Raw genomic sequence first — 24,412 nt, forward strand, 5'->3', positions numbered from 1 at the left:
ATCTGAATAAACAAATACACCTTTATCAAAAGTACAGTTATCAGACGTCTAATAACCTGCACACAATGAATTGCAATGTCCCTTATAATACCAGTGAAAATGTATTAGAACTCACAAAAGCAAATTGTAAATAGGTTCCCAGTTGTTAACCACCCTCTCACTAAAAATGCCAAGGTAAGAGGGATTTACATATGTATTTTTGTTTCACACTGAGTATTGAGAGCAGGTAGAGATGGCTGAACTCACTCTGTCAGCATCATATATTTGATTCATCAGCTTCATCGGGACAGAAATTAGTTTAAAAGCATCAAAAAGAGCAGAATCTAATGTGCCCCACCTTATGTGTTGGCCTTTAAACTCAAAAGCAAATGTGTAAAAATAGATTTTTTTAAACTCCATCCATGGTACATATGCTAATTTGTCACTTGTTTTGTTCTTGGGAGCAAACAAGTCTAGGAAATTTATCCATCCATCCTTTTCCCTAATTGCCTTAGCCAATTCAGATTTGTGGAGGAGTCGGAGCCTAGCCCGTCAAGCAACAGTTATAAGACAGGGCACACCCTGAATGGGATGCCAGTCCATCACAGGGCACACACAGACACAAACACACACCAGGGCCAATTTTTCCAGAAGCCAATTCACCTACCAGCGTGTGTTTGGACAGTGGGTGGAGGAAACCAGAGCACCCAGAGGAAACCCACGTGAACCTGGGGAGAACATACAAACTCCACACAGATAGTATCCCAGGTCCAGAACTGAACCCCAGCGCTGCAAGGCAGTAATGGTAACCATTGCAAAAACATTTTAAAATAAAATGCTATCCCTCTTTTATTCTGCTGTATTCTTTTACACAGTTTTATTCTGTGGTGTAACATGCCTGATTAAGACAGGAAATAGCTTTGAACACATCTGTCTGAATAAAAAAAAATCTTAGAATTAATCTTGGAAGAGACATATTTGCAAATAAAGGTAGAGATTTGGAAAGTATACTTTTGCATATCTGCAAATATTAGGCTTTGCTTTGCTCTCGCACATATTTTCAACTGCAATAGCTACTTAAGTGTTGCTACTCACTGGACACCACGTTGTGTCAGTCCAAAGAGTAGCAAACAGTTCATTAAAAGCAAACTGCATGCCCAAAAAGTATCTACTGTAAACAGTGTCAAAAGAAATGTAAATTCAAAAATACACTCAACATGTGAAAAACTGTATCACATCAATTTCATGTCCGTATTTTAAGGCCTTTTTTAAAATTTGTGATATACGTTCTTTCTCCAGTTCCAGTAAAAAAAACGTTCTAATAGTAGATCTAAGGAACTAACTCATCAATACTATCAACAGAAGACAACCACAACTGGCCATCCTTTGCCAGCTGTTTGCAGGTGGAACATCCCACAGCAGTCTGTCCAAAGGCTGATCTGGTCTATGCACCAACTCTGCCAGGACTGTTTTAATGCTCAAAGAGATCATACTTGAGACTAACTTTGCAACATCAAATGTCATGCTGAAGACAAATCATTGTCCTTTGACTGTAGAGGCATATTCTTTGTGACATTTTATAGCTATGCATAAAAAATTGATTACATCCAGCCAAGTGTATCTTTTGTACATAAGAATGGTTTAAAAAATCCTCAGCACACTGTACTTGTTTTCATTTGCAGGTGATGCGCATCAGCAAGTTGAGAAGTCATATTTTTCAATGTGATACAGAAAGCATGAAGCGTTTTGCACAAGCGGTTCTTAATGTAGAGCTGTGCGAACAATTATTCGACTATTCAGATTTTTTCTAGGAAGCGGGGAGGAGATACTAACTGAGGCGAGAATCGGTGAACACTGACCAGCTGCACTAATTTAATCCAATAAAAAATGAAAGAGAACCACAATTAAGGTTCTCCATGCTTAGTCTCCAGTCTGAGATTTCTGGACTTTTTCTGTAATTACTTTATGCAAGGCAATAGACTTTCAAAATGCTCTGAAATCTAACATGGAGAAGTACAGTATCCAGTACACCATGTGATTTTCCCTATACTGTACCTTAAAATAAAATGCAAAAAGCTTTTGCAAGAGACATGAACCATGCAAATGGCATCTGACATGCCAGAACTACACAAGTCTGCCCCTGGCATTCTGTTTTTTTTACTCCCCCTCCCCAATATTCAGATTGCTGCTTTCCAGGTCAAGTGACAATGACATAATCGGACTATGGCTGTGCTGTAGAATTCTTCTTGTCCTTTCATATTAGTGTATTAGTCATGTATTACATTCCTACGCAGTTTAAAATTCACAGTCTCCCCTAGATACCCCAAATTATACCAGACCCTCTTACTAAAACAGCTTTTAACTTTAGCTTTAAATAGAGAGGCAAGAAGTAAACCATAAACCTAGAGGGAATATGTACTGTGAAGCAGGTTGCTGACTTGTCCCAAGGGGTTACTATAAACCACCTTGAACAGACATCCCCAGGAGGAGAAGGTGGTTACCACACACAGTGCAATTTGGCATCATCAGCTGTACAGTGCTTTGGAAAATACAACCCCCAGCGTGACAGTCATAATATCCAGAATACCAGATCTACAGAGAAGACTGCTCCAGAGCTGGGTCGTCACCACTAGTTAAATCACAGGATAACAAGAAAGGTCATTTGTGCCACTCTGCTGCTCTGGTGCTCTGGGTCCTGATCCTAGTGGAGTTTTCTGTACAAGCACATCAAACAGTTTTCTGTAAGTTCTAACCAAACCCACCCACTATATAATTTTGGTACTAAAACCGATTATACACAAATCTTGCACTCCAGCACTGGAGATCAAGGTCCAGATCCGACACTGATCTCAAAGGAAAGATAATTTAATAGCCTTCCAATTCATTATTGTGCATCTCTGAAAGACATGGCCAGAATCCACCTTCTAACATGATCTCGCCAGATTTCAGAAGCTATGTAAGTACTTGGATGGCAGACAGCAAAGGAAAACCAGGTTTCTGCTGTAAGGGGTTTTGGTGGATCAGTAGGTGATGCTACTCCCCCTGAACCAGAATTTGCAAACTGGATTACCTTGGATCCTGTGCTATTGTGATACAGTAGATGATGCTGTCCTTCTGTTGAGTCATTATGTCGAGATCCTGACTGTTTGGTCAGCAGAGATCCCAAGACTTCTCTACATCCCAAGAAAATGGTTTTAAACCTGGGTAAATTCAACACTGACGCTTGCTACGTCTAGCCTCAATACATTTCCCACTTAATTTTCAAACTCTCACTTCTCTCGGACGCATCCTACAAATAAAGCATTTTGCAATGTTTTGCGACAAGTTGTTTCTATGCATTTTTACTTTCTCCAGCCTTCACGTGACCTTCTCTGCTCCTCCTTCGTGTCCACAAGCCTACTTTAATGTGATCACCTAACCAGTTACAGAGGAGTTCTGTATGAACATCACTGTTGCCCCCACTGCGTGCTGCAAAACAACTGCAGATACAAAGGCTGGCACGACAACAGCATGAAAAATGTGCAACACACTGCAGCACAAGAATATCTGGTTTTACAGACTGTTGGACTGTGGGAAATGAGATGCCATTATCACAGACAGTGAGCACTGAATACCATGCACCTGTGTACTAGGTCATTCCACATATGCAAGCCATCACAGTCTCTGGTGTGTACTGTCATTGTCTATATCCATCGTGTTCAACATGATCCTACCTTTTTCACTCCAAAGTACAGTTTATTAAAATAAAGTGATTTTAATAAGTCAGCCCTGTTAAGGATAACAGTGCATATAACTATAGGCTAGTTCTCGTTCACTATTATAGACAGCTGCATTACACTTTCACGTATTACAGATTTTGATAATTTAATACAGTAGTTCTAATTTATACTACATTAGCCATTATATCTTCTGCAACTACAAAGCAAGGTCCTTATGCTGAATGCTCGCAATATGATGCTATTGCATGCATTTTCCAAACTTTTTCTTTTCCCCAAAACATTAATTTTTAATAAGACTCAAAAACCATAAGGACATTAAAACACACTGGCTTTCTAAACTGGCCTCAGTGGGGTTTTAGTACATTTTTTATATATGAAGTTGAAATGTGAATGCGATTTGTACTCCCTGTGTATTTCCCATTCCAGATTTGTTATTCAGTGTACAAAGGGCCCCTATCATCATGCATAAGATTATCATTGAACTGCCTGTGCAAGACCGATAGAATTTTATTTTGTGGGGCTAGTTTAAAAAAAATTAGGGATGGAGAGTCACAAACAGATGTTATAGCCTGTTTCCCTAGTGCCCATCAAGTACAGCAAAAATACTTATAAAAAATTCATTCAAATGGAAGAGCAGGAAAAATAACTTTTACAAATGGGGAATGCATCAGTTCAACAAAATGGAAGCAAACCATTCACCATACCTCTCCTTTTATACCTGTCATTTAAAAATTTATAATTGCCCGCAAAATGTACAACACTGAGTAAAAAAAGTCTGTGTGATGGCAATGCTGTAATTTAAAAATAGAAACCATGAAAAATGAAATAATTCATTCCTTTCCAAATCATATCAGTGAAGTCAACCAGCAGCTTCTTTCAATACTGTAGGTAGAGAAAGGAGAATGCAGAATGGACATGAAGCTCATCAAGGATAATCTACTTAAGAGCTGAAAGCATTAGTGTGTGGGAAAAGCAAAATGAAAATTCTTCTGATAATCAATGGATTACAGCTTTAGGTAAACAGAAGAAAAAAGCAATGTCAAATTCAATACTTAATGACCATCTTAAGATGGTACCTGGCAAACTTAAGAACATAAGAAGTTACGATTTAGAGGAAGCCGTTTAGCCAATCTAGCTCAGTAGAAATGAGCAGCTTATTGACCTAAGGATCTTGAACAAAGCCAGGGTATCAGCTCAACAACATGGCTGGGCAGCTTGTTTCATACTCCTGTTCTCAGCTTTAAACATATTTCCAGCTTGTGCAGGAAAAAAAAAACATCCCTTGGAATGAATCCAAAGAGAGTACTGTACTCACTCTTGGTGGCAAATTTTTGTCACATCTTTGTAAATATTTAAGCACCATGAACAAGAAAATGCTTTCAGGTTTATTTTTATCCATTTAACCCTTTGACCCACACATGGATTTTCTTTCTCACCTGGATTATACATACTTTGAATGTTGTAATACTGCTGCATAGATGCAGTGCAGAGTCTTCCAGGGTTAATGTGGGCTTATAGATCACACAATACAAAATGAATCAATTTACGCAGAAATTAGAACATTTATTGTATTTATTCACAATATATCCCAACCAGCCTGTATTGGAAGCAGCAGTTAGAAAACGAATGGAAGGCTATTTCGGTTCAATGCCAAATTGGGACACCTGTCTGTTTGGAAAAACCCATTTGCATGGGTTAGTTCTAAAAAACACCCTGATCAGGTTTGATTAGCTAATCTAAACCTGTCCCTGTGGACCAGCGATGGACTGGTGTCATGTCCAGGAGGAGAGCGAGCCAGAAGTCACGTGCTCTCAGTCCCACACACCTCACCCACTAGATTTCAGGGATGTCTATAATTAGCCACATACAGGTTAAACTGCCTCCCACAATGGACAGATGCTAACTACACAACGGTAAAATATTTTTGCTCAATTATATTATGTAAGTACTAGAATTACCTGTGGAACAGCTTTATTATTTCTAAATACGATTATATAAAGCAAAAACCATCAATCTGGTTTACTTAAACTTTAGTCATACACTTACCTTTTACATTATTTCCGAATACTACCAGCTGCAAACATACCTCGCACAATGGACAGCTACTAATTTTGAATACCTTCATTTATTAACTAAACATTTTTGCGGCCACCATTTTACATGAACATATGAGTTTCTTTGTTTCAAGAACTGAAGTGTCAGTAGTTCACAGGGATAACTCAGGGAGTTCTGTCTAAACTCTGCTCTGTATTTGATAGCTAAAGGGTTAGGAACAAACAAGTAATCTCTCTCTTTTTCCAGTGTTATTATTACTAATTTTTCTGAATTTACTCCTGCGCAAAATGAATCATTTAGTGTATTAGCTTGTTTTTTTTTCTGATCAAGCACTGACAGAGCTCTTCCACTCACGCTAAAACTAAAGGATTATGCGAGTGAAAATCAGCAACATCTACAAAGGAGTGCTCTCTTTGCCAAAGAAGCAAACGTGTTCAAGCCAAACTGCATCTAATGCTCTTCTTTCTCTCCCTGGACAACAGCTTCATGTGCAGTTTTTTCTTGACAGCAAGGGAAGAAAAAACAACTAACCTCAACAAGAACATTACTCTTTACATAAGACGCTCATGGGAATGACTGAAAAATTCCCCAGATTGTGGGGGAATACTAAACAAATGAATAATTTACGCTAGACATTATAAAAGAATATTTAAAACACGCATTTGCCAAGTGTGAATTAATTTACAGAGCTTGTGGTGGAGAATAAGAAAATCACAGACACAAAGCTCAAGTTAGTCGTGATAATAACTGTACTGTATTTGCAGTTACATCCCGAATGCATCCTTCATGTCTTGCATGTGCATAAATATCCTGCTTTTTAAACTGGAATAAAAATCACCAACAGATAAACATTGACAGTCAGTGTCAAGGTTTGTTTCCTTACATCCAGCAGCTACACATTCTAGGCAAGCCAAAACATGTCACATAGATAGACTCAGACCAATTTTCACCCGGGTGGAAGAACTCCCACACAGGTGTTATCAACTTACTGCCCACTTGGATACACACAACAAATCCTGGGGCTTTTCTCACTAGAAACTCAAAGTTGAGGCCTTCAAACATTCACTTGTTCGTGTAAAAAAAAAAGACTGTTTCCTAAAACCTACAGTTTTAGATCTGGCAACTGTAACAGAAATATTATTTAAAAAGTCACATCCAGCACCACAAACCTGTTCTCCAGTACGCCTTCCTCCCATTTCTGCAGAAGACTGAAAATTTAGCTGCTTTCTGCAATGTTATCTGGCTCTCTTCCCTCATCCCTCCCTGCTTTAAGAACTATTTTGCATTGACAGAGCCAATTTGAATAAAGGATTTAAATAACAGACATTCAAATCCTTAACTTTTTCAGTACAGCTCTCTCTCTGCAATATCCTTTTCTGCAGTCATAATCAGATATCACAGCTATCTCTTGATTAAAAGAGAAGTGTGTATTTATAACTAGAATATAACAAATGCATAATATCCTTGTCCTTTCATTAAGGATGTACAGATAAAGCAATACAATGATTTTCTTTACAAACCAGAATGGACTCTTTAAAGTTGTTGCCGTGTTTACAAAGCTACAAAAACATGGGGAAACCTTTGAAAGAGATGCTATCAAGTGAACACAGAACCTCAGAAGCAACTTTCAACATACATTACTTGTTTTCAGTGGGTTAAGAAACTAAATAGAATTGTTATACATTCTCAATCCCCTTAATCCACAATTAACGGGCACGGTCTCAAAAAGGCCTTGCCTTCAATATCTCAGGCCAAGTGAATTTTGTTCAATTAGAGACCGTCTGTCTGCTTTTAAAATGTAATACTGTACTTTAGCACATTAACAAAAGCAATACAACTGACCACACAGCAGTACAGTCCTCTTTGTATAACCCTTGTACCTATTGGTACAATAATAAATAACACTCTAAGCAGTTTATTTTCAAGTCAAATGTAAAAAGATATGAGGGTTCTAGTTCAGCTGACATTATCTAGATTTGACTTCCACAGGTGAGAAATAAAGATCCCTATTCCTCTAGGACACTAAAATCAAATTTATGAAAATGACAAAAATCATTTCCTGTGATCTCTAAGCACACAATAGAGTGTTGGCAGCTAGTGTGTGCCTTTTATTGCACTACTGGAATATAGATTATGATGTATGTATCCCTGAGTTCATTGTACTTGTCATTGTCACTGTACATTTGGCACCATATAACTCTTTCAGATACCTGTGAAATTGCGACTATTTTAATGTAACTTGCTTTAAATAAGGAATTCAGGTAAACAGATGAAACAAGGCCGAGACTATGAAATAAGTTCAGAATGTATCGGCAGTTTACAAGCTTATTTTAAATACACAGGAAATATGCTGGAAGTGATAAGCATTACCACCTTATAGCCTGATCTTATCAGATCTCGGAAGTTAAGAAAGGTTGGGCCAGGTCAGGACTTGAGATGGGAGGCCTTTAAGGAGAAGGAGTTATTGCCATTGAGGTGTTAGTGAAACCTTTCCCTGTAAGCGAGAATTTCCAAATCAATTCATCAGTATGGTGACTGGGGACACTGCTCTGTAAGAGGTTCTGTCCTTTGGAGGATAAACCAAGGTTCTGACTGCTTTGGCATTAAAGATGAAGAGTGCCATGGGATAAGAGCTGAGTTGTTAATTGCAGTGTCCTAGTTTAATTCCACTTTAGGTTAGCACAAGTTGGCTTCCAAAAATTTCTCTCTTAATTCAGTAATTTCTCTCTCCTCCACTTGCTCTGTCCAGTGTAGTGGGGCTGCTGGTGCAGAAAAGCTGCTATGCATCACTCATGTGGGTGCACCACTTCACTGCCGGGTGAAGTAGGTCCAGTCCTACATGCAAGCAATCAGCTATTACTCTATCCAGCAATCTGCACTTAGCCGGCAGTAAGTCACGCAAGCAGTGACCAACATCCCTACAGGAAGGCTTTCACCCTGTCACCTCTGGAGATGAAAAATGAAAACATGAATATCTTCCGGCTATGAAACAGCAGCTGCCTTCCTTGTCTGGCCAAAGTGGAGAGTCTCTTCAGATAAGCAGTGAAAATGAAGGATAACAGAATGTCTCTGGGTCTCGCCTGCAACCACACAGGATATGGCAGAGAGCACGTTAAAGAAATGCTACCACCTGAATGTCATGGCTTTGGTTTCCTGTCTCCGTGTCTTCTGCTATCATTTATTTAAATTAAATGCATGCCTGACTTGAGGAAGTTTTCAGCTGCTACTAAATTAAGCACACAAGATTAATTATGTGAGCCAGGTACACCCCAGGCAGAGACTCCAGTATATAAAGCCACATTAAGACTAGAGAAAAAGGACAAAGCATTTCAAGCAGTGTAATAGTTCAGAAACCCTACAATTTCCAAAGCTAAAAGACTGTTATTAACATAACTTGTGTCTACATTTTAGACAATTCTGACAAAAAGCGACAAAACTACAGGTAAACAGATTAAACATAGTATTACAGCATACTATCAAATTTGCGTTTCTGAAATCATACTTTTTTGTTCACAAGTACATGAGAGCTGTCCCCCTAGATTACATTTGTCTGCTATTTCAAACTCATTATAGCCTATAATAAACTACTCCATTGTTTGTAAGTGTGAAAAGTATTGTATGATGAACATAATCAGTCCACTTTCACAGCTTCCATGTGTTTAATTAAATAAGAATTTCTTAAATGTCTCTTATTTATTGAAGGAATAGTTCATGGAGTGTCCGGAACTCACCATTTGTTCATAGAAATTCTCATGAAGCTGAAGAAACTCGAGCCATCTTTTCAATTTCTTCCTCACCTCTACGATGACTGGAAAGTCTACCACCACTAAGACATGGTCAAATTGTTTTTAATTCTGCAACAATCTTGGGACTGAAGCCAAATCCTCCATTTCAGCTTCATTTACAGGCTGCTGACAACTTGGAAAATAGTTCCACTTAGTTCCCCTTAAAAAGAGTTTATTTGGAAAAGTCAGACAAATAAAACCGGAGCCTTAGATCAAAACTCATGTCACAGGACTGCAACTGAAGGAGCATGTTCACTCTCCAATTACACAATGCGAGCTATTAATGTCACTTGACCTCTAACCTCAACATCAACTTACCCAAAAATATCCCCACAGGCAGACCTCTGCAGTAATGGTAAAATCTGAAGGTGGCTGAAGTAGTAAGCACATCCTGATCAATTTTTTTGATCCTGATCAATTTTTTCACATATTTTACTGAGTGTAGACAGCAAAATTTGTCTTCACTGCCGGGAAGACTTAATTTTACTTAATTTTAATTTCAAATTTTAGATAGATAGATAATACTTTATTCATCAATTTCCCTACGGGATTAATAAAGTATTATCTATCTATCTAAAACTTGAAATTAAACATTTAAATTTTTAGTGCACCAGTATAGTTTAGTGTAGACTTAAAAAAAAAAGATTTTCTAAATCGCATCAGAGCAGCTGTAGTGTGGAAATGGTAAAAACACATGCACAAGGCAGACCTCACAATAATAGAGGTACAGAGTAATGACCCAATGTAAAGAAACATTATCAATCACAATCTATTATCTCTTCCCACCCATCCATCTTCTAAACGCTCTATCCCATACATGGTCGTGGGGGATTCAGAGCCTATCCCAGCAAGCAATGGGAACAAGGCAGAATACATCCTGGACAGGATGCCAATCATCGCAAGGCAGACAAAACCAATCACAGACATGTACACACTCACTTCAGGACCAATTTTCCCAGAAGCTAATTCACCTACTAGTACTGAACGTCTTTAGACTGTGGGAGGAAACCCATGTGAACATAAAAACTCCACACAGGTGGCCCCCTACAAGGTAGCCATGCTAACTACTGTGCCACCATGCCACCCCTCCTTCCTCTTCCCTTTCACCATAAACTTGAAAGTAGGCCCGTTTCACTTCAATACAACTGTTGGTTTTGTATTTGTAAGAAAATCTAGGCAAAATCTGGACAGACATCTGTGCAGGTTTTTTTTTTTGGCAAAGTGCTGGCTTAACACACCAAACACTGGAATTCACCAAGGGTTCTTGAAAAACATTGCCACTTCGATTTCACTGTTTAAGACATGTTTTATCAAATGTTCAGTGGCCCACTTTCAATGTAATTCTGTCTTCAGGAGCCTTTCAAGATGGTGCTCAGCCCAAAGCACAAGACCAAGCAACTATTACACTCACATCTCAAAGTCGGTTATCTAAGCTACACTTTAATTTCAGGGACTGCAAATCCCTCTTTTCCTCAAGCTGTTTGATGTCACAGATAGATTCTTTCCTTTACATCCTTTTAGTATCGTACACTTTCTGTCAATGTTACTCACAGTTAATGGTTTTCTTTGTAGCTCATAATGAATGCCTTTGTTAGCTGCATTAATCTTTTCTGCCGTTTTGCTTTCAGTCCAGCCTTAACCCCCAAGTATAGCAGCACGCATATCCAGTCTAATTTGCTTCCTGTTGTCCATCTTTACAAAGACGGATTAAAACAAGCACAAAGTTAGAATTGTCCAGGATGTGGTCTGTGACAAGGCACAAACTGACCATTCACAAAATGCCATAATCAAGTAGTGTCAAGATTTCTCAGTGTATTATGCACTGCTCGGGCCTGGGGTTCAAACTCCTACAGTTTTGGAGATTAGAGTTGTAAAAACATTTGAATTTTCTATTAATTATTTCAACATATTTTAAAACCAAACATTTTGCATATAGAGTTTTCAAATTATCCAACTGTAGTTGTACTATTCCTTCAGCCTGTGAACAATTTCAGCTTTCTGTGGTGCAAATTCTAGTGCAAAGCAAATTGAACCAAGTAAAGCCACAATACCTTTGGGTGCTCTTAGAGTTAAGATCACATTGAAGTGCATAACGGAAGGTAAACATACAATAGCTAAAAACAAACTGCCGCAAAATCCAGATGATTTATGATCAGGGTATACCAAATAAAAACAAGGTCATATGCTCTTGTTTGCTGACAACAGAGGGAAACATCAGCAATCCTGCTTCACCAAGGTGTGGCCAGAAGGGTAGCACTGCAGAAAACTCCAACCACACTACTACACGGTGCTGTAATGATCTCCTGCTGAAAACTTCTGAATGTGCCCTTGTTGCTAAGGAACAAGTGGTGAGTTACTTAGGAAAGGGAAAGTAAACAGATCCACTCATTGCCTAAAAATAAGTCAATATCTTCTAGGCTTTATGACATTCACAGTCTGAAAAATAAGTATTGCTTTCTAATGAAGAACGATACTTTCAGATAATGCAATTGCACTGCACACGGCTAGTGAAGAAGATAACTCTTGCTCCACTGTATCAATAATAAGCATGCAGTTATTATTAACAATACTAAAAATCAGAAACCTGGATTAGGCCTTCAGACTATGTACGGTCAAATTATCAGACATGCATCACCAGTCAAGCAGTAAGCCTTTGGATTTTAAATTCAGCATTCTATGGTTTCAGAAAGATTACACAAGCTCATTTTCAATTCAGCTGAAAATCTATAGAAGTCAGAATACATATCTTTAAAAAAACAGCTTCCTAAATCCCACATAATATAACTCAAATGTACAGTATGTTCATAGTGGATACTTAAGCAACACTGTATTTCATCACAATGATTTTGTTGTGTAAGAACATAAAAATATTACAAACAAGAGGTGGTCACATGAAACACCAAGTGTGGTTCATTTTTAACAGTTAATTGATTTGAGAAGCTTATCATTTATTGAAATAATCAATGTATTGGATTTAACAACATAGCTGGGTAGCTTGTTCCACCCCCCCCACCAGTCATTTTGTAAAGAAGTGTTTCCTGTTCTCAATTTCTAAGGCACTTGTGTCCTCTGGTTTTAGCTTAATTGTTTATTTCACTGTTAGAATTACTGCTATATATGAGACGCTTCCACAATTAAGATAATGGTGCTAAAAAATACAAAATTCACCTCAGAGCAGTGAAAAGGTTTGTTTGCAAAACTAAATGGAAATTAATTTTGTTTTATGGCATTACAGTACAAAAAATGCAATTGCACTGCACACTCCTAGTGAAGAGTATAACTCTTGCTTCACTGTATCACTAATAATCATGCAGTTATTATTAATAATACTAAAAACTAGAAACCTGTTTTAATCAATGTACATGGTAAACCGTAAAAACAGTATTGGATTTGTGGTTATACCTGAGTAAGCTTGAAATGGAAATGGGTGAGGCAAGCAAGTAAAACAACTGTGTGAATTTTCTGAGAAAACACATGATTGGACCTAACACTTCCACTGAACATAAAACATCTGCAAGTATTTGCACACAATATTTATTTGAATGAAAAATTAAAGCAGAAAACATCTCAGTGTTTATGCTGTAACAAAAGATTTATATTCTCTATATTCTTCATTAAAATAGAGTCAAGATGTCTAGACTCTTGTGGATATGTTCGAAGACAGTGAGGCACCCACTTGAGCAGAGCTTTCAAACTGCTTACATTAAGAGTACGTTGAGACTAACTGTGAGGGATCAGAGGACTTAGTAACATGTTCTGAATGAAGAATAACGCCTGATGCCTTCAAACAGACATTTTAGAGTCCCTAAGTGCAGACATAATGAAATGAGGAATTCCTTTATCCCACATTCAATGAAACTACTTAATAAATGAGTTCACAATAAGAGACTATTGATTCATGAGGAAGTGCAATTAGTGGTTATGTGCAAAAATGAAAGGGTATTTTGCAATTATATTGGCTTAGGGTGATCATGGGGAAAGTAAACAGGTAATCTATGTGGATTTTAGTAGGAGTGGTACATACTGACAATGTATGGGATGATGTCTTTTATGTAATGCTATATTTATTTTTAATGTTTATTGGTACTGTTTAAAAGTTTCAAAATATAGCTGCTTGGATGCAAAACAAATTTCAGAGAAAATTCTGAGAATTGAATTTAACATATTATATCATAACTGTGTTATTATACTCTGTGTAACAACATCTGTGGTAGTATACATTTTTCCATGCAAACTGAAGTCTTTTTACATAAACAAGAAATGTATCCTAAGGTCTGCCTCCACACTAAAGCCTGTCTCGTTATGGACAGGCTTACAATACCTTCAGAGCTGTGTCCCAGCAAGTTCACCAGAAGTGAAGAACAATTATTCACACTCAGTGCTTCTAAGTGGGGTGAAGACAGGCATCAACATTTGGCTCTCAATAAAGAAAAGGAAGAGGGAGAACTAGCCAGGGGGCACAGAGAACTACCCCTCAAGCCCAGTCATGTCTCAGGCACACCTCCTGCTTACACCGTCAGATACAAAGGAGAACGAGCCTGCAGCGTTTGGGCCATAATATCACGTTTCCAGACTGAGTAGAAGACATGACCAACACAAAAGCTGCACTGCTAGGAAACCATTTAACAACGCTAAGCAAACGAGTCTTGAAATGCTACAGTGTAAAGGCCTTTTGTAGGTAATTGACAAACAGAAGAATATTTCTACCTAAAGTACAAAGAATCGAAATTTCTCTTGAGAGCTGTCAAAGAAAGCAGAATGACCAGAATGAATTCTGATGATACTAGAGAGACACAGATATCTGCCCTGAAGTGTTATGAATAGCTCAGCAGATGTAGGCTTAATAGCAGTGTGGTTAGGTAGGCGGCCAATAAAAGCCAGTATTAGCAAACATCAAGTGTGGCAAGAAGCCTGACAAATTAAATTTAAATTTCATCAGCCATAAGTGCTGCATACTGGAAATCAATTAGAAACTGTAGAACTGGAGTGTGAAAGAAGATGCAGATTCGCAACATCTAGGCACTGTGAGGGAACCTTTAATGAGTCAAATATCATGCGTCCGCTTTGTCTCGGAATGTGGCTTATAGTGTAGAGAGGGCAAAGAGGTCATGGCCAAGGTGTAAAATTACCTAACTAGATCACATCTGCATTCAGCTCCAGACATCATGCCACAAGCAGTCTACATTATGTTTACGCTACACGGCTTTGAAAAAGTCGAGACAAGAACAAATGGACCGGTTCCCAGACTGAATTAAGAGTTACTACAGCAAACTGAAAGAGCAGGATCTTTTTAGCTTTAGGAGGTAACGGCTCTGGAGAAGACTTGATTGTGGTCTTATTTCATCCAAAACAACACTGAGACAAAAATGGATACAAAGCAATGGCAGACTGCAGTAGCAGCCACAAGAAAATAAACTGTTACACAAGTGGTATTTAAGATGTCAAATAGACTATAAAGCCATATCATCAGCAAACTGAAATCATGCCATTCAGAATGAAGCAATCCTTCAACATTCAGCTACATGCTGTGTACAATCACTTGTACTACAGATCCTACAACCTGATGGGTCACTGGGTGAGTTCTAGCTGTGTTCAAATCTGTTTATATATCCTCAATCCTCTCACAAGAATCCATTCAGAAGAGGACACTGACATTCTCTTCGTACCACAGAAAGGCAGTACCCAGTCAAGCCGGCTTCCTATCTCATCTCTGCTGAAATAAACACACCTGTCCAAAATTCCATTTTACAGAGAAGGAGTTTGAAACATACCATACACTCCTCCCTCTGGGCTTTCCTCCTCCTACACAACTCCTAAAAAAGGGAAAGCAGTACATTCAAAGTAAACAACGCGTGCTGAATGGCTGAACACCATTTTGTAGCATAACATTGAAGGAATTTGTCACTCTGATCTCTGATTGTACAACTGACAGAAATGCCATGTTGACATTCAGCACAGGGAGTGCAAACCTAAACTTTTTTTCCCCAAAAAAATTAAAAAAAAAAACTTTTTCACCCACAAGTATGAAATACAAGAAGCATTAGGAAAATTATCTACCTGGGAAACAAAAGAGAAGAGCTGGAAGTAAAATTCATTCCCCATTTGGATTTAATAAAATGTTCACAGCAGGGAATAGTTTATATAGTCTGGTTATCCACCCATTTATTCCATTATCCACTCTGACCTCTTTATCACTTGAAAACAGACAACCACAAAAGTTCTTCCTAAAGTTTCTGAATACAAAAGTAAACACACAGGCCTAGATAAGCCTGATACAATTAATTGATTTGATGATTAATTCAACATCTCAATGAGCTAAACACAGTGCGTTTTTATCTTCTGCATTCATACTGCAATGTATGCTTTCATTACATTATCAGATTATATTTTGGCGAACTACAAGTGACATTTTAACAGTGATCATTACTTAGGCTGCAGTAACATTAGCCCCTGAGAATTTGGCTGTTAGAGATACTGTGTTTCTTCCAGATCTCAATGTTATCTTCACAAAGAAGTAAAATATTTTCCAGTGAGATGCGAAGGAGTAAACAGTGCTGCTACCATGGAGAAGGTGATAGGAACAAAAAAAAACAGTTATTCATAAGATCTGTATTTACAATTTGTTATTTTGAATAGTGAATGACTGTCCACAAGTTCCGTGCTCTAACCTATGAGTACATGGGTAGTCTAGTATGGATTTTGTAAGCAAAAACAAGAAACATTAAGAACACGAGAAATTTTTTTTAGAAAAAAAAATATTAAAACTGTCCTAGTTTTAGATTTCATTTTGAAAATCTGGGGACCAATGCTTTTTTGTATGACCATTTTTTTCTACAGCAAATTCTTCCAAAGTTTTAGCTGTTTTTGCCCAAGTGTGAAAGGCAATGTTTGATTTGACACAGTCAATTTCTGCGATAACTGCAAACAATGCAATCATTGCTCAGACCCCTCTGGTCGGGAGCCATACTGACATTCCTTAAAGAAAATACGGCAGTTCACAATACTGGGTCTGGGGCCTATCTGGACTTTGAATCTTAAGCAAAGCACTGTCTTCCAGAACCTTTGCACCATGAGTCGATTATGCACCCTGTTCATTTTTATAGTGCCTCCTACTCTTACCCTGTTTTGCGGTCTGAAAATTCCTATACTATCCCCCACCTTGTGGCCATAGACTTAACCGATTGTTGCTCCTGGCATTTTCTTCTGGAGTTGGTGAATAGTTTCATTTCCCTTACACACATTCCCATTTGGTCCCTAGACCCCCAGTGATGAAAAAAGGGTGTGAATAGAAAGTGCTCTAAACTCTTTGAACAAAACTTCTCGCATATGTGGATAGATAGCATTCCTGGTGTCTCATGTGTGGGCAGAGGTAGGTGGCTAAATTCACTTTAAGTTAGCTGCTTTCGGCACATTACCATTTGTTAACTCGAAAAAAGGGGATTTATGGTTAAGCAGCTGAACATTTTGCATTTAAACTCCACATTTGTAGAAATGATTTAAAAATACAGTCATATACGAAGCATTAAAAGGAAGGCCTTTGCTAGGAAATACAGAAATAAATGAGTGATATGTAAACTCTTCCCACACATGAATACCTAAATTCTTATCTTGTGTGGTCAAATATTTCAGTGAAGCTCATTTTATTTCCCCACAGACCCCTTATCATTAAAGGCGTGCTCTGAATCCCACGTACACTCCACTTTGCTGACAATCCTATATATAGCTGTATGTACAGTAATGTGTGGGGTTCATCAAGGACAATGCTGTCAATAAGAAAAGCAAGTTTGTGGCATACAACCCATTAAGACACAGATAATGTTGAAATAAAGATAAAAGCTCTCATCTGTAACCATCTGTTTATGATACCAGAGGCCTAAATCTTGATTTTCTCGCTTGAAATGCTCCATTTATAAACTGATAAATAAAAGTCAGAAAATTCCCATCAATGTTAATTTATAAAGCAAAAAATGTAGGCAGGACATTATAAATGCAGAAATTTGATTCCTGCATGCATTAAAATTGTTTCAAATAACAAATGCTGGTTAATGAATTTCTGTTTTCTGCAATCTGTGGCTCAGCTTCTCATACACTCCTATTAACAGTATGCGCACTGAAAACAATACTGCGCAAAGTTCTTTGTATTTTTCACTGTTCTACACTTTTCACTCAATATTTGATTTTTTAAGCAGAAACACAATTGACCTACTGAAACTGTAACCATTTGCTTGAAGTTTATGGTTGACTGTGCTAGATCTGAATTTTGTTTGTTCTGCAAAAAGTAGTCTTTTAGCTATGTGGATGTGTAGAAAGGAGAAAATACTGTTCATAAGGAGGACCTCCTGAAAATGAGTCAATTATATTCAACCATCCACTTTCTAACCTCTTTATTCAGTACAGGATTGCAGTGGAGCCCAGTCCTATCCCAGCAAGTAACAGGCACCAGGAATCTAAGAATTCTATACAGTAGTATACAACAACAATACTTGTTGCTTACTAAACTGAAGGCAATTAAGTGCCTGTTGATGCTCTGTTTAACCCCACTCTGACTTGCTTTACAGGTCAGCTTTAAATTAAGATAAAGGACTGTATTTAAACAAGACAAAGAGAAATCCATAAGTAATTACACAGCTGCTGGAAACAATCTTGATCCTATTATTACGTTTTGGCAGGAGAAAATCAAACAGCATGTGACTGTTCTTTATTACTGGTCAGGGATGTCCAGCCTTGGACCTGAAGAGTTATAGTATCTTCTGATTTTTATTCGTGACCATTAAAGGCCACCATAAAAACTGCAGCCCCATAAGATGAGATATCTATTGTCTAGATCAAGCATCTCCATGCCAGGGTACTAGAGAGCCCAAGTTCAGCAGGTTTTATAAATCACTAGTTTCTAGAGATATGATTTCTAAATTCAAGAGATGTTGTTAAATTACCTAATTCATAGAGGACAATTAAACTGAATTCAATCCTGAAGGCCTAAATTTCCCTTCATTGATCAGGTTACATGTTTGATTCCCCCAAAACCTTATACATGATCTAGAAGACTCAGAGGTGAAGACCCTTGCTCTAGATTATGACCTCGTGTCATAAGCTTGTGGAGAGGACACTCTTCTGACCTGAGAAAGCTAGTTAAATGTTCAGCAGGAAGAAACAGATCAGTTCTATTGAAATGAAGAAAAAAATAACTAATTTGACTGAAAATTCAATAATAATTCAATTGAAAGAAATAATTCATTTTTTTCCAGTAAGGTCCCTCAAGAAACTTTGGATTCTTTTTAGTGCATCCATGTCTTTTTCTACTATTGGCATGCTGGAATCTGATCCTTTCATGATACAGTGGTAGAACCATCTGACTTCAGATCTGATGCCTTAACTAGAAATGTTAAATATTTTCGATTGTTTCACACATTATAAAGCTAGTATCGTTTACTGTCCATTGCCTATCTGGCTAGTTAAGATGAAGGAGAAAAGCAGCTTTTTGACTTTTTAGTCCATTCACAAAATTTCATATTTCACTGAACGCTGCAGCTGCAGTTCCGTAGAAAGGAATTGGACAGCTCACTCCAGTGAAACACAGTGGATCCTTCAAATTATTAATAACTGCTTACACCTATATAGCGCTTTTCTGGACACTTCACTCAAAGCGTTTTACAGGTAATGGGGACTCCCTTCCACCACCACCAATGGGCAGCATCCACCTGGATGATGCGATGGCAGCCATAGTGCGCCAGAACGCTCATCACACATCAGCTATCAGTGGGGAGGAGAACAGAGTGAAGAAACCAATTCATAGATGGGGATTATTAGGAGTCCATAATTGATTAAGGCCAACTGGAAATTTGGCCAGAATGCCGGAGTAACACCCCTACTCTTTTTGTGAGACACCCTGGGATTTTTTATGATCGCGGAGAGTCAGTACCTCGGTTTTACATCTCATCCGAAGGACAGCACCTTTTTACAGTATATTGTCCCCGTCACTATACTGGGTCATTAGGACCCAGACAGACCACAGCAGTTTTTCCCAGGAGGTCTCCAATCCAGGTACTGACCAGGCTCACACCTGCTTAGTCTCATTGGGTTGCCAGTTGTGAGTTGCAGGGTGAATATGGCGGCTGGCCAAAAATTAAAACTGATCCGCAAAGCTGTGAAAACCTCAGCAACAAGTTTCTGCCTGAAATGAAAAAAAAAATGACTAACCAAGCCATACAGCACAACTAATCCCCTCACCTCAGTCGTCAAGTCCTCATCGGTGGCACAGATGCAAAGAGATGTCCAAATCGCGACAGCTGCAAGGCTGGAAGAGGGAAGCAGCAGAATGAGACCTCTAATCACTTTAGTCTCCTTGGCCACGGCATCAAAGGCTCATCCTATCAAGAAACACGGTGGAAGCTGGAGTGTATCCATTTCTAAAACCTATAAAAAAGGGACCAACAGACATCTTCCACTCCCAAGTTCTTGTAAAGAGGTTCAAAATAGGTGCTGCACCCAGTAATGGGATCCATCACGTCACGTGGCACACCTGCCTGAACATTATGCCGAGTTTTCAGTTTTGTTCATCGTTGAAGTACACATGGGCACTGGCTGACAGCTGCGTTCAGGATTCACCACTTTCTGTCCCATCCATTATTTGTCTGCTCTTTTTCCCCACAAATACTGTTTTTACATTGCTATTTATATCGCCTTTTCTTCCCTTGCGCTTCAAAGGTTTTCGCAAATGAATGACCATTTACGTGCAAGCACCTTATTTTCTGCATCCTGACTCTTCTCTTTTTGCAGCTCAAGCCCTGTAATTTTTACCATTCAATGTGTTGACAGGTTAGCTATTATTTACCTTGATTTGCTATGCCAGCTTAATCATCGTAACTGTGCAATATCGACATCTGCACACTATGAGACAATTTGTGCCGCTGAGTTAGGGTTACACTAAGATCTTCATGTCCCTATAATTATAAGGCCTATAAACATGAACAACATTCATTAATAATTATTTTGTTCTACAGCTACCTAAACCAGAAATTATAGATGGCCAACTCCTGCTATAGAGAGCTGGAGCCCTAAAGGTTTTTAATGTAGTTTGTATGAGACCTAAATGAATTTGACTTAATTTTACTGTACTGTTTTGAGAGAGCATGGCAGTCCTCAAAAGAACAGGGTTGTTAAGGCTAATTTTTTTCAGAAACATAGTAATGCAGGACATCATATAGTGTACTGTAGTTTATAGTAAGAATATATTAAATACATATGGAACTATAGAAATTTAGTTCATTACAAAGTATAAATACATATAAGTATGTACTGTATAATACATATTATAGTAATATTGCCAAATTGATGTATACGAGAAATAGATAGATAACATGCAAATAGTCACAAAACCACAGCAAAGTGCTGTATATTGAGTAATATAAAACAGCAAACCACAGCAAAACAGAAGAGTTTGGTAGAACACAGTACAGGCAAGCAGTTGCAACAGAGTTAGGAGTAACCATGACCTTAGCTGACCACAGTCTGGCAAGAAAGGACCATAAGAGAAAGTTCTGAACCTGTGAATCTGTTACTACAAGGCTGTACTGTAGGTCAAGGCCCAATGACAGACATTACTGGTGTAGCCTTGCACAAGGTGCTGCATTTGGCTCCAGTTGTGCAAAGTTCTGTAAATGGGACCTTTGGGATCCTGTAAGTCTGCGAAGGACATAAAGACTACAGCACAAATACTGTAGCTAACTGGATCTCAGCCTTTATCCAGGGCGACCCCTGTCTCCCCTCGTTTTGCTCCATCCAAGTTCTTAAATCACAGACTAATACTGCTTTCAATTTTTGATTTGAGGCCTAGTTTTAAGATTCTCTTAGCTCTGCAAAGGTTGAATGGGATTTGGAATTGGTATCAACCCTTTACAAAATGGCACTTTTCAATGGCACTGAAATTAAGCAGAAGTGGAAAAAAATCATTGTGGGAGTGTTTGCTACTTTTCCAACTAGTCTGTTCATCATAAATGGATTTCCTGTTAAGAATTTTTGGAGAGAAATAATTCTGTTTAAGCTTTAGCATCTTCTGGAGGCAAATGGTTTTATGGCACAGTCTAATAAGAACAAGGAAGGGAAACAATACCACTAGAGAAGACAGGAGGTACAATAGTGATACGGGAGATAAGAGAGTCACTTTATATTGTTTGAGAGAGATATTTCATTAGGGATGAAAAGTCTAATACTTTTACACTGGGGGAAACAGAGGTGGCTCTCAGATGGGAGTACTGTAAATTCACAATGGAGGGGGTGAGACACACATACTCCATAATGCTTAACTTTCTTCACAACCCTTTATGTTGCTACTTATTTTCAGTATTTGTCGTCAACCTATTCTAATTAATGGTGTTGATGTTGTCAAACCAACAAGTGAGAATCTTAGGACACTTTAAATAAAGGGACCAAATTCAGAATTTAATGCTGAGAGACTGCATTAAAGTTCTTTATGATGTTGTTTGGAAATGTACTTCAGCTATGTTATGGCCTGAATGTAGAAAACAAAGTCTAAACAAGCCAGTGCTACAGTTACAGGCACCAATTAGCACTGGTAATTAAGGGCCCTGTAACTAGCAGACAGAGATCCCCCAGGACAGGATGGACAACCACAGCTGTAGCTTAAATTAGATTGTAAATTGTACCTTAAATCCTGAAAGTCTGCACAGAGCCTACTTCTACAGCTTGTTCCAAAACATTTCAAATGTGCACAGTTATTTTGAAAGAACTCAAACTAATTTAAACATCTACAAAAATTGCCTCATTACTCTGCTCTCCTCCCCACTGACAGCTGCTACGTGGTGAGCGTGGTGGCCTGGTTTGGCTGCCATCGCATCATCCAGGTGGGGACTACACATTGCTGGTGGTAGAAGGGAGAACCCAGAGGATTTGAATGGTGGGTCTAGAGAAGCGGTATATATATGCAAGGTGTTATTATTATTATTGAAGTTCAAGTAGGTGGCTGCGCCAGCATGCATAGGCTGCAAAGGAACAAGTTAAAGGTTTATTCCATGCTGAAAAGAGAAGAAAAGAAACACAAAGTTTTGGCTGTGGAGCCTTCTTCAGGTGTGCAGCCTTCCACACTTGAAGAAGGCTCCACAGCCAAAACATTGTGTTTCTTTTCTTCTCTTTTCAACATGGAATAAATGTTTACTTGGTATTGTTATTGACTGGATATGACATATAATCCATCCATCCATTTTCTAAACCTCTGTATCCAGTACAGTGGAGCTAGAACAAGGTGAGATACATCCTGAATGGGACACCAGTCCAAACAGACGCACTCACACCACGGATAACTTTCCCAGAAGCCAATTAACCTACCAACATGTCACGAAACCCGTGTGATCATGGGGAAAACATAAAACTCCACACAAATAGCACCTCTATTTTAATCCCTAAATACACACTCCGTCCTGATTCAAACAACCCCTAGTATATTACAGAACACAAGTGATTGGCATTTGAAGATTTCAATCTTCATTTGCAGAGGGTGTTATTGGTGGTCAACAATACCAACATGCTTCCTGTAAAGCAGAAATATATCACTTAAGTATGTATATGTTGAAACATGCCTATCCATATACAAAATTTGTTTCTTGTTAATTACAATATTTATGTTATAATAACTTTACATCATGTAAAACAACAACAATCAAAAAAATGATTACGGTTCTTAAGAGCTGCCTGTAATACTCCCCTTTTCTAATGTAATACCCTTTTCTTAATGGCTGTACGAACCGAGCTTTACGGGTCCATTAAGGTACAAGCAGACAGCTGCAGCACATTCAAAGCAGTATAAACACAGTTTGTATTAACGTTCAGATTACAAATACCATATAATTAACCACCTTCTTTTCAGAAGGTGACTAGTATTTTATGATGTTATGTAACATAAAAGCTGATATACCAGGATTTTTCTTACAAAAAGCTAACAATATACAGTAAACAGTATATAATATACAGTATATAGATCAATGCTTAAATGAAGGCTCGTGAGCCCTCTCAAACACAGTACATGTAGTGTAGAATTAAAACGAACCCATCGATAACAGAATCATCCCGTTCACAGGAATCAGAGCATGTACACATTTCATATAGATAACCATCACACGACTAAAATTGCACAAGGCGCCGCATACTTGTGCTTTCAAGCAGAAGGAAAGATGACAAATTAATTAAAAATATAACCTTAAAATATATTTTTGTAGATGTTTAAATATATTTTAAGTATTGCCGATATACCGCAACTGCATTCTAAATGAATGGTTCGTTTTCTTCTGTGTATATGCTGAAATTAAGACTACGACGGTACAGTGCCAATGACTTTACAGGCACTAGGACCTGGAGGAATTCCCAGATTGTATGAAACAACATAATAACGTGAAACACGTATACGGAGTTAGAGAAAATCATGTATATAGTGCCCCATTGCATTTTACTCACCTAACATCCCGTTACCCTTGTGGTAGTTTTCAAGACCCTACAAACATTGTTACACATGTTGCAGTGTGATCCTGCCGGTAGCTCAGTGCCAGGTCCGGCTCATAGGGGCGTCCATGTTGTTTCTGCGGGCGTAGGGAAGGTGGGAGGAGCGCGGAGCTGCCACTCACTCCTTAGCTGAGCCAGTGCAGGTTATAAGAGAAGACACAGAATACCTTTAAATACTAAGGGTGAAAGTTACACTCATTTTTTAATCGAAGTGCACATGTAACTAAGAGCGACATTTTAATATAACATTTGTAACCTAGACCGATTTCGCACAGAAAACCTAATTGAACATTCTGTATCGAGGCAAAATACTTTCACATGTACACACATACCATTTCACATCTTTGTAAAAGATTTACAGGCTAC

General features: G+C 38.3%; 1 protein-coding gene across 3 annotated transcripts in view; it reads right to left on the reverse strand.

Annotated features, from left to right (window-relative positions):
* Nucleotides 1-24,113, reverse strand: part of tiam1a (TIAM Rac1 associated GEF 1a) — a 121,362-nt gene extending 97,249 nt beyond the window's left edge. The window contains exons 1-2 of one of the 3 annotated variants that reach the window (XM_088920093.1): nucleotides 24,002-24,113; nucleotides 19,766-19,832 (exon numbers count right to left, since the gene is read on the reverse strand). The gene's annotated coding sequence lies outside the window, so the exon portion shown is untranslated. Of the gene's footprint in view, nucleotides 1-6,922; nucleotides 6,949-19,765; nucleotides 19,833-24,001 lie in introns of those variants that run through there. The other 2 variants (XM_088920095.1, XM_088920096.1) reach the window with 2 other exon arrangements.
* Nucleotides 24,114-24,412: the final 299 nt, after the last annotated feature.

Source organism: Atractosteus spatula, chromosome 7 (assembly GCF_055471065.1).
Source record: "Atractosteus spatula isolate fAtrSpa1 chromosome 7, fAtrSpa1.hap1, whole genome shotgun sequence".
Classification (NCBI taxonomy): Eukaryota; Metazoa; Chordata; class Actinopteri; order Semionotiformes; family Lepisosteidae; genus Atractosteus; species Atractosteus spatula.